The following is a 23,669-nucleotide window of genomic DNA, read 5'->3' as shown; positions in this document are numbered from 1 at the left end:
TGGAGAGAGGGTGGACGGAGGAGCTTTGCTTGAATTAATGGCTCCATCGGGACAAATATTACGCTAAATGCGACCGCGTATCGTCGCATTCATCCGCTGTCCCGTCCGTCCGTATCCGACCATGCATCGCTTTTGGCGCGGGCATTAAAGCCCAGGCATTTTTCTTGAGACCACAAATCGTTCATACGTGTATTCCTCCCGCCCATTCGGAGAGATACGGTCGGGGCAAGGTGACCCTCCTCCTCTCCCTCCTGCCTCCCGCCTTCCTCCGCCCCCTCCCCCCCCCCCCCCCCCAGCTTCCCGATGGACGTGGTCGCGAAGGACGCGGATCGCTCTCTCGCTGCATAAATGGACGCTTCTTTTTTTTCGTTCTGCTCATGAGGTGAGATAGGCACTGCTCCCGTTGGTACCCTCCAATCCCTCCACCATCATCCCCATCAGCAAACTCTCTTCCTTCATCCCTTAGATCGTTGCGCTCATATTTTTGCGATGGTTTTCGGTTAATAATCTAAATAATTTTAAGGACTTGTTTACTACTGTCAAGACGAGGACGGGGAAAATGGCAAAGAAAGGCTTAAGTCACATGCTACAACTCATCAAGAATATAAAAGACAAGGTTAAGTTGATATGGAAAGATAAGCTGGTAGTAGGGTGAAGTGGAGAGCTGCGTTTAACCAAGCATAGGATGGACGACTTTGATGATCATGATTGTTTCACAATATTAGGATTCCATGGTTGGTATTCTGAAGCACCCCAATTCACCCTACGGCATGCCGAATAATTATGATTTTCGTTCAAATTTTATGTGGCAGGTTATTTTCATTCCCGCTATTCTTGTGAGATGTAAAAGTCCTTTCCTCCGTTAACCTCCCAATTCTGTCCCTTCACCTAGGATAACCTCTCATGCCATACGTAATTTTTCTGCCTGATAATTCTTCACGCGTATTCTATGGCGATGGTTTAACATTTCTACTTGTAACCATGGAGAACTTATTCAGCTCGATTAAATTGCTATTTTAGTAATATTATACTGAAGTCCTCTGCATCTCCCTATCCCATGCCTATAACTTCTCTATTTTTATAATATTTTTTGCCAATATCTATTTTTCTTCTGATTTTCCATTTTTCCAATTCTCTTCCCCTGCCTTTTTTTATTTGCCTCTTAGTTCCATGTCTAAATTTGCATACTTAGTTTTCCTGTTGAGAATTTTCCCTCATTTCTAAACCCATTTTACTTCATAGAAGACTTATTTTTGGTGAAAGAGTAATTGGCGGTCCTCTTATTCCCTTTTACTTATGATAATAATTATTCATCTATTCTTGTGTTGCTCAGATAATACATATTTAAACAAATCTCGAAAAACGTCATCGGAAGAGCTTCTGGTAGATTTCCGAGTAAGTTTATTTCTCTTCCGGTAATGTCCTTCTTGTCTTCCCATGAAATGTTTTCAAGCATATTCCTACAGGATCATACTCAAAATCAGTCACCGAGTTCGTCATAGCTGTCTCTAGGACTACTGCATTTTTTTCTGTGGGTTACTTTTTAAAATGACCAAGTTTTATATTTTTGAGCGCATTGGTGAGTATGTATGTAAGTACATGTGTATAGTACAGTATAGTATAGAACAGTATATACAGTATAGTACAGTATATATGTAAGTACATGTGTTTTAATAATTTGGCTCTTTTCAGGATGGTTTCTATGGACGTAGAAACTGTCAGCAAGTAAGAGGGACGCAGGAAGAATTGTAGGAAACTATAGTTCTGTGTTATTTGCCTTCGTGTACATATCGCAGTTACTGGCAGCGAGTGATATTTTTTACTAATCGGCATCGAATGCCTTATTCCTTCAATATTCCCTTTGCAAATACCATAAACTTTACAATATGCATTTATATAGCATTTCTCAGTGATTTGAGGTTGGTGTTATTATCACTTTTTAATGCAATTACTTATCCTTAGGTTTGTGTCAGCCACAAGATCCTAGTTTTCATCGTCGTATGGGATCTCATCTTAGCATTCTTTCAACTTTCTTTGTCCTATCTTCGACAACGAGTTATCAAGTAGAAGGTCCCATTTCATGATCAACTAATCATGATGGCTATTGCTTGGCAGTACCATTACCAAGATATTCCTATTCTATTCATGGAAAAAGGATGCAGCAAACTGGCATATGAGGGAGAGAAGCGTACTTTACTCCTCCCCTGCCCACAAAGCCTCTCCTCATTCCAGTGCACTGTGTTGTTTATACCACGCACCTGCCACTGCCAACCGCGGCCTCCCATATCATCCCTCTCGACTCCTCTTTTCACCGCACTAACCCACCCCTCTCCCACTCCCGAGCTGCTGCGAAATGTACGAAGTTCCACTGATTTCGGATCAACCTCGTTCGTCAAATGTAATCTCTGCCTGCGCCGGGGGAAGGGCAGCGGGGAATCCGGAGAGGGAGGGATAGGTTTTCGGGCGTGAGGGAGGTGGGGTTCGGAGGAAATGCGGAAGAGTATTATATTGTGTTCCGTTGTTCCACACGCCCGCCTAATCTCGCCATAAAAAAAACGCTCTCGTAGGCGAAAATGTGCGTCACGGTCCACTCGTGAACTCGTTTTCATGATGATGATAATGACGGGGCTCCTCGCTTTTAATTCACACACAGAAGCCTCGTTTAATGAAAATCGTCACTTTTTTATCTGCTCCTGCTTTATATCCCGAGAATGGGTAAATATGTACCCGCGCGGGATCCGTTGGAAATTTAAGAGTGATAATCATCCCGAGCATCGCAATTTTTTATTATTTTTAAACGTTATTTAATTGGTTAACAGCATATTTCCTATCGTCGAAGGGTTGATGGTTTTTCCTTTTTCAGCCCCTATGTTAAGGCCTCGTCGACACTGCTAATGCGTGTTAAAGATATGAGATTCGCAATTGATTCGGAGATGAGCTTTTAATCCACTTAATGCATTGTTCCTCCCTTTTAGCAACAACGCGGTATTTATTATTTTTATTTCTGCCATTGACTTTGTTTAGACTATAATATAGATTTATTAGCTGATGAGCTTAAATATTTGAATCGGTTAATGGGAAAAGGAATATGCTGAGAAATCAGGAGGAATTTATATACTTAAGTGAAGATATATGGACGGACTTCTCAATAATGTTTAATAATGCACAGGCAAATTTTATTCATACCAATTCCATTATCCTTTCCTATCTGCTATACCAAACAACACCCCTCGGTTTTTCTTTTTCCTTAAACAATATATATAAGTATCTGGAATAAATTAGGCACTGATGGAGGATCAAGATACTTTTAATTATTAAGGATATACGGAATAACTGCATTGGAAATTGTTTTCAATTCAATTTTCAACTGTTTTTTACCAACTTCATCTGGTATTCATAGCCTATTCAAGCTCGAGTATAATGCTGCAAATATGAATACACTTTTCCAATTGGGAAATATTGAAAAATGGATGAAAATTGTGTATTCATTCCTCTTTTCTAATTATAACTGAAAACTTATATTGATTTCAAACGTGAGTCTTTTTCTGACAATGCAAAGGATTTTGTTAATATAAAAAGGTTGCATGGAAAAATCGAATGAAAAATTGGTGTCAATTGCTTTTCTTTTTCCAACATTTCATCTCAGAACCAATATTCTCTCTCGAAAGCCAAGCCTTCTGCCGCTAACAGAAAGGCTTTTGTCCTCCCTGAAGAGAAAAGTTTTATTTTTTTTTAGTCTATCCCTCATCAAAAAATCTTTCAATAATCCTCGTCGTGGAGGCGAGATGAAATCGTCCCTCCGGTATTAAGTTGCGTTTGTGCGAGCGACGTGAAGCACACTCTTTTCACTCCGATTGCCCTAATAATCCGGCCGTTATCCCTTTTTGAAAGTCGTCGCGAAATATCCTGTCAGCGAATATAAAACCGTCGATGGCAGCCGACCGGCCAATCGGGAAATCCCCCGCCGGCGTATGAGCCACCCCCCCTCCGCCAGAATCTCCCAACCTCCCCCCGGTGGGCGGAATCTGATGCACGAGGATGGATAATGGAATCGATAAACCGATTATGACGCCAGAACTCCGGGAATAACTGCAGATAAGCATGCAAGCAAGCGCGTCCTCCGATGCCTCTCCCCCCCTCCCTCCTCCACTTTCCATCCCCGAATAATCATTGAAGCGGCGATTACCCGCGATTTGTCTCCCGTGCACGCTCGGGCCGCCGGCCGGCCGCGGAGCACGACGGGAAACGAAAAAAATTGGCAACAGTGTGTGTTAGTGTGTGCGTGTGTGGCGGGTAAACGGGAGAGGGTTTGAAATATTGAGCTCTCTTCGGACACAAAAACACGGAGTGTGTGGGGGAGGGCGGGAGCGACGTTCGACGACGATGCAATTGTGAATTATCTTTTCTGCGGATGCCGTTGCATTAAAAGCGGTTAAAAGGAGAGGGATAAATAATCCGGGGAGAGTCACTCAGACAAAGCTGATTTTGATTGCCGCGCCCGGCGCTGCGGGAGCGGAGGAGTTTTATTTGGGCGGATTATGCGGCCGGCAGGAGGGAGGGATGGAGAGGAGGTGGAGAGAGGGTGGGAGGGGGTAGGGGGTGGGGCGAGGGAGGTGTTTGGAGCCCTGAGGCCCCCATCGACATACACGCGCGGCCGCGCAAAGTGCAACCCGTCGATGGTGGCGCTGATTATATCGTCAAACCGTGGAAAAATTTTGTCAAAGTGCGGTCTAAATTAGCCTTGCATGCTGAAAATGCATTTCAACGAATATGCATTATTTCAAACACACTCCGCGTGGGATGGAGGCGAGAGTCCACCAGCGTTTTAATTCAACGATGCGGAACGTTGCCAGAGGGGAAATTTTTTTGCGTACTTAACTTGCCTGAAGTAGGTCGCGCAATTTCAGAAATGCATGTGCTCTCTTTCCGTGATCTTGTAACTCCTTGCGAAATGAACGCAAATTATTTATTTATACTCGAAATTAAGACTATTATTGCCTTCGACATGTTTTTAGTTTCATTTTTTCCTCTGAATCATTTACCAATTCTACTAGAGTTGCCATAAAATGACCGTGGGGTATTTATAAACTAGGGTTTCCTTACTTTTTTTTGGGTAGGGGTACTTTAATTGTAATGTGTTATGTTCTGAAGTAAAGGTAGAGTAAATCAACTGTCATAACATAACTTTCAAATCAGAATCTTATGTAGGAAACAACTGTATTTTTATATGTTGGTACCATTGATAGCTATGGAGCGACATATTTATTGTTAAACGTCTACTATCGTGCCTCTTAATCGGCTGCGTCGTAGGAAACCTTATCTGCCACAATATTTTTTGGCGCTATCCGTTTGAGTCAATTTTTTAGTCAAATCAATTCCCTAATACCATTCGATAGATATTCATCAAGTCTCTGATAATACTTTGTCCAAGACTTGTGTGGCACCATTTTTGGATCGTTTATCATTTTAGCGCAGTTGCGTTGTGTGTTGAGCTAGTAATTTTTGTAATAATCTTCTCTACTCATTATCTTAAACCGTGTTTGGGGTGTCTGCATCGCGGTAGTACAAGCGTTGTTACCGAGATAGGATAAAGGACTGCCTCCTACTCGCGGAAACTGAGCCAATCACAGCGTGGCGGATATCCACCAAAAAATGAATGATGAAGCGGTGCAGCCGGATCAAAGAAGGGCTGGTCTCGTGCGGCGTGCAGGGGAAGAGGGTTAGAGGCGGGCTAATAAGTGCGGAGATACCGCGATTGCACTGGGTTCGAGTGTAATTGGCCATCGCTGCATATCACCCATATTGGGCAACCGGAGCTTTTGAGCTGCCGCCGCTTGAGATTTAGAAGATATAATAAGATTAATTGGATTTTGGGGTATATCCAATTAACTGCTCCTGTGAACGGCTTTACGAACGAGTCTCATAACCCATCAATAGCGTGATTGTCATCGACGATAATCTGCGACGTAGAAAATGAAAAATGTATATTGCGTAATACAGTGTCATATAGAGTTATTATGGTAAATTAAGAGTAGTAAGATGACCAATTCTTTTAAATGTCTGCTAACGACAGAAAATGGACTTAAGGAGCTCCACTAAGTACTATGGAATCACATTTTACTGATTATTTTGCATACCTATGGTATATTTAAGTTTATCTCAAATTAAGGGAACATTGCATGTAGTACTAATAGTTAATAGTATACAAATGATACTCTTTAATGAAAAATAGCATACCTAGTCAGGTATCCGTATTATTTTCCTGTGCGTTATCATAATTTTCTAAAATCCTGAATTGGCATCGACACAACTCTCCACTATCTATCCTTATCAGCTAACTGCTAAATATTTTTTAAATTCCTTTATTTCCAACCCGTAACCAATTGTTGCACATTAGCAATGCTTGAAAATCCATGCAAATTATTTGAATTCTGTCTAATTACCATATATATTTTTCTGCTGCTGGGGTGAGAGGTTCGTTTTGTTTTAGATGTAATTTGTTGGTATCATACTCTTTCCTTCCTTGGCTTAGTTGGGTATTTTAAAATATGGAATCCGCCTCTTCCATTGCATTAGAATTGGCATATTTACTGCTAAGCACTCATCTACTAACAAAAAGTAAATATGTATGCACACAATATAGGTATTGATAAAATTAATTTCGTCTTCTTTATTGAGATAGTAGTCTATGCCTCTTCACCTCTATAGTGCTCTTTATCCATCTCCTCAAATAAAAAAATCCGTAACTTCGAATAATCAAACCTGGAGTAATTTAAATCCCCGAAATTGAGAACCTCACCTTATCATATGATGAATTTCTTAGAAATGTATTTATCCTGAGAGTTCCTGCTTCGGTAATCGTCAAGTAGTGTGGTCAGATGTAAAGAAAAAAATTCCAAGAATATGCTTCCTCGTCCGTCTCCCTACGCGCTTGAAACTCTGCTAACGGTTAAAAGGGCAATATTATTGTATTTCAATAAAGATAAGGGTGAAAATGCTGGGGAAAATCTTTGGAGTTAAGCGAAGGAGAAGGGCGAATATTATTTTCTCAGGAAAGATCAGGTGTTGAGGTAGAATATAATTTTCTGTTCTGGAATTACCTGACCTTCCCTGATAATATAATTTTCTTATGGAAGATCAGGTAATTCCTAGCTGTTGAGCTTCATAGTGATATCGAACATCAAAAAAAATATTTGGGGTGAAAATATTAGTATCTTTGCAGATATGCCACCGTAACTGAGTACTAACGTAGTATCCTAAAGTTATCCTTTGATTTACTTGATCTTTGCTTTCTGCTGCTGTAATGGTTCTTTTTCTGCCTCATGGATTTTTAAAAAAACGTTCAGGTAATGAATCAGCGAGCATTCTGTCAAAAAAAATGCAATCAGGCGACAAATTCTCATTAAACACGTCGACGGGATGCGTAAAACAAACGTACGAACGCATTTGGACCGATGGGCGCGTGTTTGAGGCCACCGAAGGGACGTGCGTTGCGTAGTGGACGGGGAAGGGGGGAGGGGAAGAGGCGGAGAGGAAAAGAGCAGTTGACGCGGGTGAAGTATGGAATATTTTTCGAGAGTTACGAGTGTGAGGATGGGGTGACCGCGAAAATCGCACGGATGGATGGACATGGGTGCTCATGAGAGAGAGAGAGAGGGAGAGAGAAAGGTAGAGCAGGGGTAGAGAGGGGCGCTGAAGGGGAGAGGGGGATGCCGGGAAGAGAAAAGGGGGGTTAGGGTGCGCTTCGGGATGGACATGAAAATGACGGATGGAAACATGCGAAAAAGCGTCCGCTTTGCACGCAGTCCGAAACAGCAATGAAAATGCCTACGTGATCAAGGAGCGTGAATTCCGGACGAGATATGAGGAAAAATGTGCGTGTAAACGCCAAAATTCTCCCCCTTTTTAACCTGTTCTCCAACCCTCCCTCGGGGCATATACCCGTGTCTCCCGACTCCGAAAAAAAATAACGCATTCATATCTACCCCGCCCACACTCCCCTCACAACTTCCAACAACGACATCTGCTCCCACCTCCACTACGACTCTAATTACGCCGCAAAAGCTTAGGTTTCTCTCTCTCTCTTTTTTTTTTGTCAAACTCAAACTCTTTCCATATGGATGTGTTTGCCGTGGGTTGAATATCTGTCATCGGGCATTTAAAACGAGAGAGACCGCCGGTGAATATCATTTCGCTCAAAATTTGTACGAATGAGGTTTGATGTGGCGTTTTTGTGGTTATTTGTGAAATTAATTTTGTTGTAAGGCATGGACTTGTTTGCCTTTGTAATTTAGGATCTCCCTTCCGAAAGCGCTGCAATTTGTGCGTGCCGTTTTGCTAAAAAATTATAAAAAAAAACATTTTCGCGTGAATTCCAATTACGGTGTATTTTTGCTGTCTTTCATTAAATACACATGCGAAAATAAAAATTCTGGCGTGATAATAGCCGGTAATATTTTTCAAAAATGGTAGCTGTTAATGTGGAGCGATTCTTTTTAATAGCTTTTGGTTATCACAATCACTGCCACCAACTACGGATAAGATACTTCTAATGTATGCTTAAAATTATGAAATCGCTGTGAAATATTCAAATTCTCTCTCTCGTGGGTAGAGATGTTACTAATAGATAAGTGAGTAACAACAGATTACGTAGAGGCATAGAGAGAAGAGTGACTGCAAGAACACAAACGTTGAGTAGCTCCCAAGTGTATCATAAAATCTACGAAATACAATTTCAGGTACTTATATAGGAATAGCAGTTATGACACCACACATATATTTCTACACTCTCGGAAAAACCTCTCAACGAAACGGAACATAACCAGACACTATTTTCCCTCAGGCCGTAATTGTGACTTCTTTGCAGAAAATTTCCATTGACTCGGAATTTCTAACGATAGGAAGGAAAGCTAAAATTGAAGGCATGAAAATAATATCCTATTAATCTGTAACATAGCCTCATATTTTTATAGCTATGCTACGTAATATCGTGCATTTTCTTATTATGTTTTTTCGTTTGCTTGAGCTAATAAACTAACCAACATACCGTTTGAATTACTGAGTTATCGACATTAATCCGATGTCCAAACAAATCTACTCTCATTGTAAAACTATAATAATATCTTCTAAAAGTAAGCATCTAGCTAGTAAGCGCTAAGACAATTACAGGCTAGAGCTTTATCTGGTGAATTGACGCTGTTCAGGGGTTAAAGCGATCATTTTTCTCGGCCAGTTATTGTGTAGTAGGAAGCTATGGCCAAGGGTTATCTACCGATTATAGCCAAAACCTTGGAAATCGCTCCGTGATTCATGGGATGATTGCGTCGGTTAAATGCATTCAACGCCTTATCTGAAGCCTCGTTTCGCAAATCCGAATGCATTTACAGATATCTGCCTTAGGGTTTAAAAACAACAGGCTCAGTCTCACTTGAGATTTTCTGCACATTTTTGCAATTCTTACACCTCTTAAATCCAAGTTTTTTATTTAAGTTAAATAGGTCAAAATATTGGAATATTTTCTAATGAAAGGATGTACGTTTATACGATTTTTACGCTTTTAACCGCATATATTTGAACGGAACTAAAGTCGATAAACTTTTCCCTCTCAAAATCAAGTAAAACATTCAGTTTATTTAGATCCAGGTAAAATTAAAGTATTATTATCTTATAAAATGTTAAGATACTTTAAAAGTGCGTGAATATACCAGTATCTCGTATTTTTTCATGTCTTGCCTGCCAATGTTCGTGCCAAAATGAACTCTTCAAAAAACGTTCACCCTTACATACAATAAAATATCCACTTTATTTAGATCCATACCTAATTAACTTGTGCCTCGTGATTGTGGCCTCATCCTGGACGATGTAATTTCTCTCTTCTGTTCCCAGAGAGCCTGTTTCCCGACGCATATGGACCGTTTTGCTCATTCTCCAGTCACATGAGCGCAAATGTTTTTAAAACATCCTTGCGGTTATGCACGCACGCACGACGGCGTGCATCCTGTCGCTCTCGGTGCAATTTACGTCAATGGCCTCCTCGTTTATTTTATTTTTTTGAATTTCTCTCCTCCTCATTGTTTTGCTTCAAAAATTTTCGGCGTCCGCGCATAAAATCCGGGGTTTGGCTCCGCTCTGCATCCTGAATTACTCAATTCACGGTGATCACACTAATAAATCACGACGTCCCGAGCGTCCCTAATTCACGAAAATGCACCACCGCGCGTGATTGCTCACTTTTCGTACTCCGGCTCGTTTCCCCTTGGCTCATCCTACCCCAACCACCCCCCATTCGCTGCACTTCACCCGTCCCGCTAACTCAATCATTCCCTCCTCCTGCGCCTATCTTCCGCCAAACTGCACGGACGGCGAGGGAAAACTCACGATCTGAGACCTTCGTGCTGCTTCTCTCTTCATTCCTATGCGTATCTCTCACTCTGCTCTCTGTGTGTCCTCCATCCCAACTCCTAATTTTGAATACAATCTGTGCGTGAGATGCCCGTAAACGCTGTCTAGGTTGCTGCAGGAAAAAGTGACTACCTGTATAATTTTGCTCCCTGGAGTTAAGCTGATATTTGCCTATGTTATGTAATTACTTAATGCAGGTATATACTGTAAAAAATTAGTTTCTGCGCAATTTTTTTTGTAAATTTATCTTGCAAAAACTTGTGAATTTTTATGTAAATCTTTGAATGGTACATTGAACAATATTTAAATATCGAATGGGTTGTTTGGAAATACTACGCATTATGCAGGAATTTTATTTGTACCTTAGGAGAAAATGGATGCAATATGGTATGGTATAATCATTAAGTGCATGTATATTTGTGCAAAATAATGCATACCATGGAATAAGTCTACAACATCGCCATATGTCATTAATCCTGGGATCGGATCGTCCCAGCTCTCCATTTAACTCTCACCTCAGATAATCCGTTACTTTCGTCATCTACAAAACATGTTTAAAAATTCATGCTACATTTGCATTTACATAAACATACCATAAAAATGGCCGAAAATCTTTTGAAACATGCAGTTTAAATGCAAATTATGTAGAATTACATCGAATTTTTTCGTTGGGTATCCCTGAAACATGCCCTTGTACCACGTGTCCACCGAATCTCTTCCCTCCCCTCCCCTTCCGCCTGCGCATCCGGGTGCGAGGCTTATGCACGTCCCCCTGACAGCTTTATGGCTCCCGCTCTCTCTTTTCCCTTGCTGCTCATTCCCTTCATCTGCGCCCTCTGCGTAAGGGGGGGACGGGCGGCGCCGTCCATCTTTCCGCTTTGAAGGTTCCGAATCACACTCCGGCCGAGGGCGATAGCGCGAATTTGGGCTATCGCGATATTCACCCTGGAGCAGGAGTGGAAAAATGTCTTGTGTTTGTGTAAACGTTTTTTCTAATCCTTAATGGATGGATCTGTCCCAAGGAAAGCAAAGCTTTTTCATGCCCCATTAGCCCTGTAACATTACACCAGAATAAAATCTTTTTAAGATAATGGTGAGCAGCAGAGGGGGTCACTCTTATTAAATGCGAAGTTTCACTAAATTTCTAGAATAACGCATCAATCGCGTCACATTGAATGCGTCAACCTTACGCTCTGAGTCCAATTTTCTGCGATAATAATATAAGTAGGAATCACCAGCCGTAGTCATACCTCCTTAATCAGATTTTCATAAAAAATGTCATTTGAAACTTTTCATTAAGGGAGGCCAGCATTTCGCTGGGATTTAACTACTTCAAGCCTGATATTATACGCATAAATGCCCTCCAAGTTAGGGATAAATAATTTTTCTTTCCCCTAGGTGGCTCCTAAACGGCCTAACACTAAATAACTTAAATTAATAAATAAGTAACCAAAAATAATGACGCATTGGATTCTCCTTAGTTTGGAACTCGGTTTGAAGTCGTATATTATTTATGTTGGCGATCGGATTGTAGTGTCGGCTTTGCACCCTGACGGTTTACGTTGTAATCCTGGCGGTGGGAGATGCATTTAGGTGACTTCCCGATCTCTACTTTAATGCTTTGTGGAGGGAGCTTCAAGAACGACACTTCGGCCATCGGACATTAAACCGTTGTCCCCTGGCGTTGGCGCCTTTCGCTGAATATTGACGCTGGGTTTCTCTCCATCATTCCTTCCTCACCCTTCAAGTTTCAAGGGGATTTTTTTACCACTGAGAAAACTCTCTTTTGACGAGAGTAAAATTGCCTATTTTCGTATCCACCCCTGAAAGCAATTCATTCAGCGGAAGTCAATCCATTTGGTTACAAGGTCCGCTGTTTGAATACTTTCAGTGGGTATTTAGTTGATTTTTGACGTTTATTAAGGTAAAAACCCACATTCAAGCCTTGTATATAAAACAGATTTTGAAAAATACGCCGCAATTTTTATTTTAATCAGCATTGCCATATTGGATTAATTTTGACAACTTATTTACAGAAATTATGAGCCTCGTCACTTATTAGAACTCCCGCGGATATGGTGCAACTGGCACTCTTAGAAAGAATAGACTGTCTAAAGATTGTCCTTTGAAAGAAAGTAACTCGAGGAAAAAATCTGATAGAGGCTCATACAAGTATTTGAAAAGTGATGCTAATGAAGTTATAGTTTCAAGGTGAATGGATTATTCTGTTGTCACCATTGCCTCGAATTGTCATGGTCTACCCCATGAAATATGTGCAAAATAGAAAACGGGGGAAAGAAGGTTGCCCAGCGGAATATTTTTTGGAAGTACATTAAAAATATGTGCGGCACGGATCGTCCGGAGAAACATCGCAGATGTGAGATTTTATACTCGTGGAAAAAATGGTGGTGGAGTTTTTTTCTTGGCTTTTGGATGTAGCTGTTAACAATGCTTGGTAGCTAAAGCGGAAATCTGGCTCTTGCATATCACAGTTAGAGTTCAGGCGTGCAATTGTGTAAAAATACCTGACCATATATCGATGCCAAGCCAAGCACAGCCGCCGAATTACTTAGTTTACATCAGAGGCAGGCAATGAAATACGTTTCGATGGTAATGATCACTTTGTCTCTGCTATACCAAATAAAAGACGGCGTGGCCGTGCAGGAGAAATTTTCCCTTCCGTCAATAGCACCGCATGCGTTACAAGAAATAAGCGCATATTATATTATATAGTAGGTATACACCGGCATTCAACTCTAATTCAATCTTATGTTTATTTGAAAGGAATTGATTCATATTTCATTCAATTTTATGTTTTGCTATACTTATATGAGTTGTGAGAATATTTGCCAAGTATGCATTTATTCTCTGTACATTCCAAAAATTGGGAAATGTAATTTTCATGTAAATTGTTTTACTAATTCGCCATGTAAAAATATTAATTAAATGTACCTTCAACTAATCCATTATTTATGTCAATTCAAGCTTCTGTAATTTTATAACACACCCGACGAAAGCTTTATATGCATTTAAAAAATATTTTTCCCGATGTGTATTCGACAAGTTTGTAATATAAACATTATAAATTTAAATATACCCCACATTTGTGAAATAACATATCATTGCAAATCTGCATTGAAAAAATCCATAAAATTTATACATTTAAAAACAACACTCTTTTTATCGAAAAATTCATGAATCGCGGGATATGAAACACTAAAAATTATTGCTAAAATTTTCATAAAATTCTTTAATTTCAAATAAAAAAATTTCCATAGTGTCATTAATGATAGTTTGGGCAAATTAAATATGTTTTTCAAATATTTTGGCCATTTAAATGAACTATGAAGCAAAAATATTTGCTTCATTAGGGGAAATATTACCTTGCACCAAAATACAGCAGATTCTCCCCTTGTTACATTTATGTCACAGCCTATTTCTCGGAAACTAAGCAACCGATCTATGCAATATTTTCAAAATGTGGTAAAAAAGAGGATCTTATCATTCCCCTAAATATCAACTATTAATCTCAAAAAAAATATTTTGGGCGGATCCAGGTTAATAAAAAGTGTTGAAATCAGAGCCAGCAATTGTAACCAAGGTGTTCATAGAGACCGTATGATCTATGATTGCAAAAAATAATGAATTAATTGTCTCGAAAAAACTATTTTTGGAGTGATAATTTGCTAAGTAAAGAAGTTAACCTTTCACAATTCTGTTTACATTTGGAAACAAATATTAAAATTTTCGTTAAACTTATAATTCACATATTTTAATACATTTATAGTTGTTTTCTGGAAGATTATGTGCCAAAACATTTTTTTATAAAAAGGTTTTATCTATGAATCCGTGAGTCTTGAAATTTAATTTATTAAAACTACTAACTAGAGAATCTTTTTTTATCTCTTTTTAGGAGAAATTTTAACATTTTTTTCTGCATGGACGATGTTGTGATAAACTATCGTAGGACAATGCCTCAATATTTCCTTCACTATAAAATTAGCTCTGTGGTCATTCTGAGATCATGTTTTTTTGTTGTAAAAATTCAGTGAAACTGCATTTTCCTATCAGGGAGCAATGGACTTCAGGCACAACAGCTCATTAAATAATGGAGGAACGTGGGAGGATGTCCTGAGGCACCATAACCGCACCGGCCAAGATAGCACTTTGCGTATAAGTAGATACCCTGTCAAAAGGAGGTACAAATATTTAGCCTTGTGGGGCCTTGTTAAGGCTAGATATAAAAGGACGTGCGATCTCGGCCCGTGTTTTTTGCGAGGACGGCCTGTATATCGATCAGGAGTGACGAAATTACGTCGTTTCTAGCCGATTTGCCGCTGCTTCCTTGGTTTCAGTCTCCCGCGTTAGTTTTCTCGAAGTATTCCTTTAAATAAAAACTGGTCCATTGCCATTGCTTCCGTGATTACTTTAGGACCGACGACCCTGTATCCCGAACGTGTTTTCCTTTGCATGCATATTTGGTTGTAGGAAGCAGTCCTGCTGCTGAAAGTTATATGTTGGAGCTTTTCCACCTCACACTAGGTCGTTTCAAAATATAGTAGTAAATTTTTCCGTTTCTTACCTAATCTTCATGTTACGCAATTATATGGAGTTGTAGGTATACTATCTTAATAATTATTGTCCAACAGGTGTGACACATACAAGTGTTTCATAGCTAGAGCATTTGAAGACATTTGCCTTCAGCACACATTGCTCTTCACGTAGTTTCGGCTGGTGTATTTTTCTAAAGTCATTCTTTCAAGGAGTGTTGGTTATGAGCGCATTTTTTGAAGATTCGAAGATTTGTTCGAAGGAATTCCTTATGGTTGAGAAAGCGGTAGAGTATTTTAATATAGTAACTGGCGGTGAAATATTGCAGTGCAAACTCCGTATGAAGAACAATGTGTAACTGACGACGAAAAAATATACGAAAATGATGCAAGAGAAGTATTAACCGCGGGTGCGAGAGGAAAAATTAATCTCATTTAAGCGAAAATGGAAGATAATAATTGGAGTGCAGAGAATGAACAAATGACTGTAGAAAAGTATTTTCCACAGCATAGCTCCGTTGAAGGAATAGCCAAGTCACCAAAAATGTCTACCTGGGGTGGCAAGCGCTCACTCTTGGGGCCTTATCTCGGGAACCACTGCTCACAATTGGGAAATATTTTAGGTGCAACATGTCAAATGCCCAATGTATCGATGGTTACGATAGAAAAACAGTTGAAAAATAACAGCGCCTACTTATCGCCATTCATATCCGAAAAACAGCTAAAAATGCCAAAATTTCTCAACTTTGAGTGCGATGCGGCACGTCTTCCCATTATCCAATTGCCCGTTTTTATACAGGATATGTTTTTCACCAATTGACATAAAATGAGGGGATTTCCGAAAGAAATACGAAAAATCGACAAATAAGGACCACCCTAATGCTCATATATATGCTTGTTACTTACCTATACTTTACGAGGTCTTTGCTTCGTAATTTATAATTTATGGTAACGTTGTTCATGAGCTGTCCTAATACTTCCACTGAAAAAGTGCTTATTCCGACAATTTGTGGCATATATGCTTTTGTAAGACCCGCAAAAAATTATTGCCTGCTCATTCTCATTTCAGAATGCCTTTTTTTGGATTTTATTACAATTGTGGCTCTCGGAAATTTAAATTCTTGACTGAAGGAAAATATGGAATATTAATTTACCACTTTGAGGCATTCTTACTTCACACCTGCGCTTTAGTTCTCAATGATTATTTTTATAGTATGACCGTATATACATACTTCATTACATATTTAGTTAAGATAGGTAACATTCAATGCATACGCCGCAACTTCATGAGTTTTGTGGTCTCAAGCGTAATTTTTAGGATCTTCCTATCATTGTGACTGAAAAGCAATAAATGTGTAATTCCACATGAATTTACGTACACTACCTATAAGATATACAAATTTCCTCTCACTAAGGCTACAATTTTGGCGGAGAGTTTGAATCAGGCGAGTACTAAGCGCGGATGGGAATGTTTTATACCGTATTAAAAGGAGAATGTTGGGTAAGCGGGGAGCAAGAAGGAGGAGATCAGGATTTATCGTTAGAATAAAAGGAAATAGACATCACTGAGAATTGAAGAGGGAAGCCTAATTTGGTCAGTCAGCGTGATACGCAAAATATTCCATGGTAACCAACCTAAAAAGGCAGAACACTTTTAATAGTAATGATATATGCATTTATTTAGGTACTTTTCATGTCTTTTTGTTTGTACTGAAGTGTCTTTTACCTGATAATGACTTGCGATGTCGAAACTTTGGTCGTCGGTATAAATAAATTTTTATAGCATTACGAAGTTACTGCTTCATAATCTCACCGTCACTTCACCGTTTCGCCTAGTTGCCTACTACCTGAGAGTAGGAGGACATCTACCTTTCAAGGGTAGCCGTCCGCGATCGTTGTCCCGTCCAAAAAGCGTCGCTATCCCGAAACACGCTCCAGGGTGTCCCTGTCGTCTGACAATGAGACTGGCGCCAGTCCCAAATCGTAAAGAAGTCTGATATTCTAGTCCCATCGTACGTGCTGCCTCTTGCACCAAAAAAGCGCAGTCGCAAAATCAGAGGTCTGACATAAGAAAAGGAAGTGACAGGAGAAGAAGAGCCGCGAGTTTTTTTTTTTGACAGCTCTGGGGGTGTAAAGTTATGACCATGGTTGAGTTTGGGGCAGAAAGGAGCCAGCAAACGACCACATGACACTTCCCTTAACCGATCATTTCCTCTCTGCTCCCGACTTTCTATTATTTTTGAACTCTGGTAAAGATGTGTATATCGCATATAGAGAGCCTCAGGAGGAGTGCTCATACGATTCTAGAATGCGCGAACTGAATCTCCAAGCTCTTGTTTTTAAAAGCTTAAATTAAATCTACTATCTAGTATTTAAGAAGTTGATAACAAGACAAGAGCGTTTACTGTTTCGCAACGACTAAAGGCGACCAAAATCGACATGGAATTAGTTAAGAAAAGCGTAAAATTATCGTAAAATTAGATTATAGTAAGGAATGTAGTAGTAGTAGAGTAAAAGAGTAGTAGTGAAGAGTAGAAGTAAAAAGTAGAGCAATAACTATGGAAAGTTATATTCACTGCAGAAAGTTTTCACAAATAAATTTCATGATTAACGCACCGAACTAGCAGTAATTGGCGGAATGTTTAACTCATAGGTTTAGGTTACAATAAGGCAAGTTATGCAAATTAAGTTAAGTTGTGGCGATTGAGATTTTTCCAGATCAAATTCACTATTTTCCATCGATTGATAGGATATGATGTCATTGCTCAATGAGGATGTTAGAATACCAGGTTCCTTCGCTAGAGACTTGCGTAAACTCCATCTGGCCCATGGGCGTACCCAGCGGGGGCAGCCCCCCCCCCCCCACCCTAGAAGCAAAACAAAGCCCCAGGCAGTTCCCCCCCCCCCCTAGAAGCGAAAATAAATTTAGTTCAAAACAAAATTTACGAACAAATTTTCTTTTGAAGAAAAATGATATATTAGTATAACACATAGAACTAAAAATCATTATATTTTCAAGAAAATAATTATAAAAACTATAAATTGCTGTCATAGTGTCCTTAAAATTTTGGTTTAATTAACCTTTTCTGTGCAAATAAGTTACAACTTGATTGACCACAGCTAGTTTTGCCCCCCCCCAGGTTTTATTCTGGGCACGCCTATGATCAGGCCTCCTCTTTCCATAGTTAAATTGACTGCTTTCAATTATTTTTACCTTGCAAGTCACCTTTTAAATGCAAACTATTGCTAGCAAGTGATAGTCATGGTGCGAGTGAGGAGAAAACTGCTATAGGAGATGGGACGGAGACAGAGGGTGTGGATGGATAGCGTATAATGTGGAGGGCGAATGTAGGAAACCATGTGAGGAAAGTGGATGCTGATTAAACGAGGAAAGTGGAGAGACAGTACCCGAGCCAAGCATAGAATGAAGAGAGGTATGCCTTATTTGGGGTTGAAGGGTGGAACTTGGGAAGGAGAAAAGCCCGTGGTGGTCATCATAATATGCCACGTAAACCAATCCATGAAACAGCAGCGTACCTAAATAATATTACAAATTTCTCTCGTAGTTATGTACTTCTGAAATAGTATTATGACATTTGCTCATACCTATGAAGTTAGTTACCCATAACCATAGAGTAAGTTACTCTACGTCATAACTCTCTTGGGAGCTGGGCTCGGGAGAAAGATGGAGGAGGGGGAAGTTCGTTTGGGTAGCGTAACCGAATGGATTGAAGAGATGGAGTAAGCAGTGTGGATGAAGAATGGGATAAAGGGTGTTGGTGAAATAAAGGAGGTGGAGGAGCGGGAGAGCATAAATTTTGACGCGCCTGAAAGTTTAAAAAAAAAAAGAAAATAGGGGTAGAATCGAGTTGAGGTATGTGCTCGGGATTTTAGGGAGGAGGCGGAAGAAAACAAAGGGGGGCGGGGGGAGTAAATAAAAGGGGAGGCTGCTCCCGAGCGCACCTAAAAATCCGCGCTTTTAGGAGAAAAAAATGGGGAGGGAGGGGAGAGATTCCAGGGCCCCTTTCTCATTCCCCCCCCCCCCACCCCCAACACTCTCCCTTTCGTCCGCAGAGCTTGATGCTGACTGGCCGACCACACACAACGGCGACCAGCACCACTCGACAACGTACATACATCCACTCCTCATCCCGTCCGTATCTTCCCTCATTTTTATCCCACGTCCTACTCTCCCTCCCCCGAAACTCATGTGTGCACCCATTTTGCTGTGCTTCTCCTACTTTTCCGAAGCGTATCTCCTCCGCTTAAATTACCTTTCGTTTCATTTTTTTCTCTCTCTCTCTCCGATGTTTTCCGACGTCACATCTCTCCACTTTTATTCGCTCGCCCACGTGCGTACACACAACCTGAAATTCATACAAGCCTCCCTCCCCCCCCCATCCCACTCAGCTATGCCTATTCCACGTCTCCCCCACCCCCTTCTCACTCGTGTGTGTGTGTCTGCGCGCTATCGTGATTGTTTTATTTTCCTCTCCTTTTTCCCCAGCCTCCCTCTCCACAGGGCTACCCTCGCCGCCTCGCTCATCTTCCGTTGTTTTCCGTTCTCCGCGCGCTATTTTTTATTTCTCTTATCGAGCACCATTACTCCACTTTCTTATCAAGTTTATATATAATATGTCTCCTCCTCCTCACCCCCCCCCCCCCTCCTCACTCGGCCAACCCCTTTTCGCGCTCCGGGGTTTGTTCGGCCAAACTGTCAAGGCAGACAGGGACGATAGAGTGAGGAGATATCCGTGGGTCAGCGGTGTAAAACATTGCCGCTCGCCCTCCCAAATATATTTATTCAAATAAATAAGCGGGCAGATGCGCTTACTTGTGGAACGTTCCTTCATTTTTTTAGCTGTCTCAGCGTTACATTCCCTGCGGAAAATGCGTGATCATAGCGTTGTGTGCGACATGAAAAGTTTAGCCTTTGGGTAGAGGAATATGGATGTGTTACTAGTCCTCGCATAGTAGATTGGGGAATTTCTCCACAGGGATTTTGATTTTTAGTCGTTGGAACATTTTCACGCTCTCACACTTGGATAATGTGTTTTTACGCTAGATGGACTTCGAAATTAATGACGAAAAAGGTAGCAGTTGATATAATCTGATAAATGCATAAAAGCGTTTCAAGTTTGATAAATATTGGTTATAAACGCTTTCTTCGTTTTACATCACGTCATCGAAGTACCGGAAATTTGGTATATTTTGATCAAATTTCCTTAGAGGTTTTGATAATTTTAAATTGTGATGATGATAATGCTTGATGACAGTAACATAATCTGGTTTTTACATGATTTGAAATTGGAACTATATTTTATTTACCTGTTTTAAAAGTCATGGTGATATTCCTAAGTCCAATAACTTCCTTCTATTATGACAATGCCTATAGCTAATCTTTTCACCTAGCATTTTCGTCTTCTCGTGGAACGTACCACCACATGTAGTTATGTGTGACCGAATGAATGCTCGCAACCAGATAGTATTTGGTTGATAATCACGCAGTTTATATTTTCCTTAAGTGTGAAAAAAAATTAATAAATTCAAAAATTGAAACTCAGGCCCCAATGGTTTTTTTTTAAGATTCTTTATTGTTTTGAAAGAGCATTCATAGCTTTTGAAACTATTTCTTCCTTATAGAGACTGAAAAAGAAGAAACCCTTTTATTACCGTAATGTACTTCCTTCTTTTTCATTCTTCATAATGAATCACTTTCACAAAGTTACGCCTCAAACCAGCAGTTTCATTTCTATTTTATTATAGTCATAAATCGAAATGCTATGATGTATTTGCATTCAATGCTAAACTGTCCTAATCTTATAAATAGAAATTCCAGGTCGGATAAATATATGTATTTTATTGTCACTTCTGCGATCGTAATCATCGCCAAGGTATACTCATCCCCGGCCGTAACTTAAATAATGTCTTTATCCTCCCTTTCATACCTCCTGGTTAACTCCAGGAAAGCCGTCCTCGGAAAGCACGACGGACATTTCAACCGACGGAAAAACGAAGAATTTTCAACGCGGTCACATGCGAAGGCGATTTCCCCCGCGATTCATATCAACCATCCATCTCCCATTATCGTAATCTCGTCCGAAAAAAACGATAAGACTTACTCACATTTTGCATCCCTCCTCCCTCCTGAAAAAAAGTGGTGGTGGACAGGAGGAGGAGACGGCTGTACATAAAAAAAGGCTGCAAGGGGTAGGACGTCGGGTACAAAACAAAAATGACGCAAACGAAAACCAAATCGAAAACGAAAATTAATTCTTTTTTTCGGAGAGAGGGGCGAAAAAAATATCTTTTCCTCGCCGGACGGCTCCTCCGCTCCTTCATGCATATCTTTTTTTATTTGTCCGTAGTTTTGACGAATGTCGCGCCGAATCCATCTTGTGTCAGCAGTTGGACGATAAAAAGTAATGTATATACGAGAATTTAAAGCGGACGAACGGTGTTATGGAGGGGAGAGTGCGAGGAGATTGGGGGAGCGATTCGCGATGTCTACTTTGCACGGAGCGGAGGAGGTGGTCATCGCTTCGCACCCTTCTCCTCTTGCTGTGATATTTTTCGGTTGAGTCTGGAGTGGAGTCCTAAGGGTTCCGAGCGGTGAGAGACCTTATCGGGAGAAGGTTTCGGACGACGCGACGGTGGGCGCGTGAGATTTCGGTTGACTCTTGGAGAGTGTTGAAATCGGGAGTCTGTTACACATGGTCGGAAGAGGTAGGCGGTGTCATTTGGGTGAAAAGGAGTGAGGAGATTTTGAAGGACGAATTGTGCATACGCGTTTTCTTCGAGAATCACTGAGAGCTTAAGTAAGGAGGGGGTGGAGCTTTGTGTCCGAAAGGAGTTGGCAGCTGATGGAAGGATTATGAATTCAAATCCCTATCGAAGCCTTCGGACAATCCAAGCCAAGATTGCACCTTTCCCTGTATGAGTGAATTTCACACTCCGGTGGCTAGTTTGGTGTTTCCATCATTACTTGAGTGAAGAGGAGGGATTCATTGGGCATAGATCCAGGAGCATGAGACTATGGCCTGCCCTTGGTCCAGTTGTTTGTATCGTAATGCATACTTGGAAAATCTCGAATTTAGCAACTGTCAAGTATGCCAAACTGTCAAAGTGTAAAATAAAATATTTTGAACATTCATTAATGTCACTGAATGAGGGGATTGATTTGAAACGGTAATAAATATTAAGTTATTACTTTGGTGAAATATAAATGAGCTCTTCAATTCATTGTCTTGAAGCAAAGCGTTTTCTAAAAAAAAACTGGTAAGTGTTGCTACTTACATGTCTCTCTGAAAGTTTTATGATCAAGGGAGACTTAAATTTTATTATTGGAATCAAAGTGGACAGCTTTGAAATGATCAATTTTCTGATATCGTATAAACACATTCACCGCTGAATTATGTGAGCAAGGTTTTATAATTCCAGGTTAGATATTTATGGGCTTTTGATTGTTATTTATTTACTTTCTTGTTGACACAGCACGCTTCATCTAACTATCCATAAATTTTCACAGCAACATGGATGTATCATTTTTAGGAGATTCTATGCCAGCCGAGAGATAATAATTATTAAAACAATCTGAAGCAGAGGGACTCAAATAATATGACTAAATTTAGTTATCTGAGCAGTGCATCCATTTTGATTATCTGAGAATTTTAATGCTTTTGGGCTATCATAGCGATGACGCCAGTTTGATTGTGGAATTAAACATGATGTTATGAATAGTCTTTGATTTTTATCGTATCATGCTCGAGTTACTTTATTTTCTTAAGACATTGCTGCGTCACGATGTTACAAAATAAGTAGTTTCTAGTGTTCCCATTGGGAGAGTAAAGAAATGGGAGGGTATGGATGTCGGATAATCATAGTAAGCAGTATTATAAGCAATGGAAAAAACTTAGTTACTTACACAACTTATTTAAAATATTACTCCCGGTTTCGGCTGTTACAGATTTTTATCTACTTGATAATGGCGTAACAGCCGAGACCATTAGTAATTTTTAAATAAATTGTGGAAGTAATGAAGTGTTTTTCGTTGCTAATATGGAGCCCTTCCACCAATTACAAACTTCAAGTTTCGATTAAGAAAGCACGGGTACTCGGAATTTGTCCATTAGAAACGATTGAGGGATTTTTTTCCTCGGTAAAATCATGGGAATAATGAAAGATGGGATGGCAAGGGATGTATTTGCTTTGAAATGAGAAGGCTGTAGCTGGGTAAGGAGGGCGAGACGAGGGACCAATTTGGCCTCACTCTACCTTCAGCCATTTATTCTCCCTTTTCACTCCCCGACCACGTCCCACACTCTATCTCCTTCCCCCCTTTACCCCCCCCCCCCCCGGCCCCTCCATCCCTTCGTAGCTTCTAGGCCCCACTCTCCCTCCTCCACTGCTCCCATCCTGACGTGAGCATCGTCACATAAATTGCAGGCGGTAGCTGCGCGGAGCGGAGGAATACATTTGCTGCGATATACCGTGCGGGAGTGTGCGTACTTGGGGTAGGGAGATGGGGGAAAAAACAAAAGGCCTCCGAGGGGGCGTGAGAGGTAGGGAGAATAGATGCTCCTGACGGGAGATGTGTGGGGGAGAGGCGCGCGAGGCGAAAGATAGTGGGGAAGAGAAAGGTGGCGCTGCATGTATATTTATTTATTTTTACAAATCGCGGGGAGGGTCCTCATTTCCCTATCGTTGGCCGACTCCCTG

The sequence above is a fragment of the Ischnura elegans genome, chromosome 1 (genome assembly GCF_921293095.1).
Source record: "Ischnura elegans chromosome 1, ioIscEleg1.1, whole genome shotgun sequence".
NCBI lineage: Eukaryota > Metazoa > Arthropoda > Insecta > Odonata > Coenagrionidae > Ischnura > Ischnura elegans.
The sequence above is the reverse complement of the archived record's forward strand: the minus strand, read 5'-3'. Positions refer to the sequence as shown.